This window comes from Chelmon rostratus, chromosome 19, assembly GCF_017976325.1.
Source record: "Chelmon rostratus isolate fCheRos1 chromosome 19, fCheRos1.pri, whole genome shotgun sequence".
In the NCBI taxonomy this organism is placed as follows: Eukaryota; Metazoa; Chordata; class Actinopteri; order Chaetodontiformes; family Chaetodontidae; genus Chelmon; species Chelmon rostratus.
In genome coordinates, this window is record NC_055676.1 from 21,461,609 (window position 1) to 21,466,629 (window position 5,021).

Consider the following 5,021-nt stretch of genomic DNA (forward strand, 5'->3'; position numbering starts at 1 on the left):
TCATCCTCTCATCAGCCCGCATCTCATTCATTTGTTCGGCTCCATCCTCCGCCGCTGCTCTGTGGGGAGCATTAAACTAGGACGTCATCACGTACCCTCTGAAATTTGACGTAATTGTTAATAAAGTATTTCCTCACTTCCGCTGTGGCTATAATAAAAGTTTATTTTGCAGTATGAAAACACAAAATATGATATTTAATGCAGTATAGTATCTGAACCTTTCACAGTGGTGGAAAACAACAAAGTACATTTACTCAAGTACTTGAGTATTTAAATTTTCTACTACTTTAAACTACATCTCACGGGTAAATATTGTACTTTTTACTCCACAACATTTATTTAACAACTATACTTACTAGTTACTTTTAGCTCAGATACAGACTTTTAAAAAATACATATGTTAATCTTATAAATTACAACATTGTGAGGGAAAGAGTAATTTCTCCTTTATGGTTTCATTTAGTTAATTGGTTTTGGCTCAAATAGGTCAAATTATCCAATATTTCACAATAAATAAATAAATGATATGTCACAGTAGTTTCTACTTTCTTTGCCTCCCCTCTTAGATTAGACTTGTGACCTTTTGGAGGGGGGCAACCTCCACTCTGGAAACCACTACACTAAACTACCCACAGTAACTGTATAAGTAGTTAAAAGCAGCTCCACCTTAACTGATGCATCAGTATTAACGATATAATCAGTTTTCTGCAGGAGTACAGCAGTTAAATGTCACTCAGAGAGAGAGAGACATTATTTTGGTCCTTTTTCTGCAGGAAAATGATTTAACTTTTGATTCTTTAGCTACTTTTAGCTAATAATACCTCTGTACGTCACTCAAGTAGTTTTTTAAGTGTAGGACTTTCACTTGCAATAGAGTATTTTTACACTGTGGTATTAGTACTTTTTAGTTAGGAACAGGATTTGAGTATTTCCTCCATCGCTGGACTTCCGGTGGTTTCAGGATAGTTAACCATAAGTGCTGATAACCAACCACAACAGCTGTTATTGTGTTATTTTGCTGGACGTCTCCTGGACAGTGAACAAAGGTCTGGTGAAACAGTGATGGAACGATGGAATTGATGATTCAAAAAGAAGATGGCATGCACACTGCTGAGGAACGAGAGGAGTCAAGAAGTGAAAGTTCATTCAAAATTCAAACTGAATGCAGGATGAGGTTTATAACAACAGTGAACGTACTGGAAGACATAATGTGCCTCTCATGATTGCCATCTTGTGGACATTCATTGATATAGCCAATACTGTCACAACTAGAAGTCCTGCATTCAAAATTTCAGCAACTAAATATCCGGAGTAAATTACTTATAATGCAAAGTGGCTATTGTCAGTGTTACAATATCATATTACTGGATCATTATCATTGATATATCAGTATGTAAGCAGTAGTTTAAAGTTGTTGTTAGTTAAGGTGGAACTAATTTTAATTATTTTATGAACGTTTGAGAGTTTAATCCACAACAAGGGATCAGATTCCAGATTCCTCTGAAATGTGGCTTTAAAGTACCATAAAATGGAAATATTGAAGTATTTTCTGTGAAGTTATGTCTTTCATTTCTTCCACTGTAATCAGGAAAACATCATTTCACAGAAAGAAAGATTACAGCCACCACTAACTCCTTACATGTACATATTGGCATAAGACTAGAGCTGCAACCATTCATCAAGTCATTGACAGAAAAATAATCTGCAGCTATTTTGGTAATTATTCATTAGATTGTTTTCATTGTTTTCAGCCTCTCAAATATGAAGTTTTCCTGCTTTTATCTGTATTCTGTCATCTCCAGTCATCCAGACATCTGAAGACGTGACCGCAGACTCTGAGGACACAGAGTCTGAGACCCTTTACAGACCAAACAGTTAATATAGTAAATAACTGACAGATTAATCGACAATGAAAACAATCTTTATTTGCAGGCCTACATGTTAGCAGTTTATTAATGTAAAATAAAATAAAAAACATTCTCCTTTAATGAGTAATCTGGTGATTGAAGAGGGGATCTGCAGAGCTTTAGTGTTTAACTCTGATGTAGGACAATTAGTAAAACCCTTTAATGAGCGAATGATTCTTTACTGTTCACTGCTAGTTTAATATAAAGTAGTTTGTGGTCAGTGTGCTAAATATGCGAAAACATTGTTGAGGTTCATTAAGAAGACAGTGCATTTTTAATTCTGTTACATTTTTAATCTACATTTTTCACATCCATCGGGCATATTTCTGATCTACAGAAGGTATGGAAGACCAGTTTCACAACCTTTGCCCAGATACAAACTGTTGACCACATGCACAACCCTCCCCAACTCCTCCAGCCTTTCATTTCCCACAAAGTGTCTCCGTCACACTGTCAGACAGACATCAGCAGGTGCCCGGCTGACATTTTCATAGAAGTCAAGTCAAGAAAAGCCTAAATGTAAATACAAAGTGCAAAATTTTTAAAGATTAAAGCAGCACATTACCCCATAAATATGTGTTATTGTTATTATTCTGATTATAATCTGCTTTGATTTCCTCACCACGTCACTGTCAACTGTTTAAGCTTAGATTTGTTTGATCTCTTCTCATTTATACACAACTAAACCAAACTGAACACTCTGAACTTTCTTATCTGCACAACAGACTTACAGACTCATGACATCGGATACAGGCTACCAGCAAAAAATTATATTTAGACCTGGCAAGAAAAAATAAAGCAGTTCACTTGATGCTGCTGCATTTTTTACAGTTCAAAGTAGCAACAGGCTGCAACTAATAAACCTATATTAACCTATGTATTGTATATGCCAAATGCAAGGGTTCAGCCAGTGTGAACAGATGACAGAATAACCTGCCTACATGTTGCAAATGCTTCATATGAAACACTGGAAGACCAGTTTTCTATTTCAAGATTACGCTGAGCATGAAAACTCAAGTCAAGCACGCTTGCTTAGAATGTGGTCAACAGAGCAGCGCTGAGTCGTGTTGAGAGGCTGAAGCAAATTCATCAAGATATTACAACAATGGATACTTTGGCAGAGGGTTTGGCACAGTCAGATATGGACACTGAGATGACGGCGTTGACACCTGAAGACATTACGGAACAAAACCTGGACGGCAGCGATGAAGTGGAGCACCTTCGAAACAGGTACAAATCACTTCTAAAGCTCAAAGTTGTTGAGCAAAATCCATTTTTTTCATTTTCAACTGATCCCCAGTCGCTCAGAGGCAACAGTTGATTTTACAGAAATAAATATGAAACTGTGAATTATTGGAGGAAGTTCCATTCGTGCCACCAACTGTGTGTGTGTGTGTGTGTGTGTGTGTGTGTGTGTGTGTGTTTATAAGTGTCTTTGGCTGAGTGTTGCAGTCTCATGCAACAGCTCTGCAATAAATCCCACCCTCATGAAGGCCTCTAAACAAAAACTGAACATTACAGCCTTCAGGGAAGGGGATTTATTACAGGACTGTTGTATTAGACTGGCTTAGTATCAGCTAGGTGTACCTAATAAACTAGCAACTAAGTGTGTGAAAGGCTGTGAATCAGGATTTATAATAAATATAAATATAATCACCTTAATATTGGTAAAAGGTCAGTGATTTTTTTTTTACATATCTTTCTGTTTTAGACATAGAACAAACATAATTTTATAATAATTTATAACATCAAGATGTACAATATTACAAAGGTGTGAAATGGAGATGGTGCTTAATCATTCTGTCGAAGTGAGAGTTAATTTTTTGAAGTCACATTTTAAAAGTTGCACCAGTTGTTTTCTCTCAATGCAAGAATGACGTGTATGAATTAACATATTTAAATCTTGTATGACGGGAGAACCTGAAACTTGCCATCCAACAGAGCAGAACGGACAGTCTCATCTGGGAATTCAGGGAAATTGATTATACTGATGACCAATATGCTCACATACTCAGGAACAGGTAACAGTCATCAGGCATCAAACGAGTGATTTGTGATAGAGTTTGTGCAGGTAGGTGGGGTTTTGCTGACTCTCAACATAAAAAGGTTTAGGATAAGAATGCAAAAATGTTCCTGCGTGGAGCAGTTTGTGAAAAGTGCTGAAACAAAATGTGCATTTCAGAAAGCATCAAACAACTGAGGCTTAAATACGCTTCGGAGGGGGGGCGTCTGGACAGATTTTGCTTCATCTCACGGCCATATTGTTTCCCTGTGCCTTCAGTTTACGCGAGGCCGTCCACGATGACAGCGTCCGGCCTAAGATGCAGTGCCTGATGATGGACTCCTCCTTCTCTATGGTGACAATGCAAGGCGAGGACAGCGGGATCGCATGGGAGACGACCCCAAGTCGCTGCACCACGCCGTGGGCGTCCGAGGCTGGAAACCCAACCGTGGATCTCAACTCTCTGGTTGCAGTCCGGCCTGCGACACCTGGGTCCGTTCCAGCAGGAAAGATTATCTTCGTCATGGATGAGGAGCTGATTTCAAGACGGAGGAAAGCCAAAGAGAGCAAGGCAGAGAAACAACGAGAAGTCCTCGTGCAGAGTTCTGACAACATCTCAGGAAGGCCGGAGTTAGTAGGAGTCTCACAGCCAAATGTGAAAACTGAAGACGGGGAGGAAGAAGAACTGAATGATCGTTTGGTAGATAAAGAGCAACGGCTGTTCAGCTTAGTGTCTGAGGGTTCTGAAATTCTCAACATTGTTGTTCCGCCAAAACTGGCTACTGTGGATGAAGAGGAGAGCAGAGAAATGGTGGACAACCTTTCTTACCTGGAGGACAGCCCTGTTCCTAGAGCCAGTGAAGAGACCCCTGATTACGAGCTGGCGATCTCAGCAGCAGGATCAGGTGCAGCAAGAATTCACCAGGTCCATCCTCCACCATTGAATGTTATGGATCCACCAGGGGCTCCAGTGGCCAGACCTGCAGCCAGGAGAGCTGCTGGCAATGTGGACTACTTCGAGGCGTTCACCCTGATTGATGCCCAGGCTCCAGGAAGTCCTGCTGTGATCGCACAGGGACAGGTGGAACAAGAGGCACAGGTCGCCACAGAGA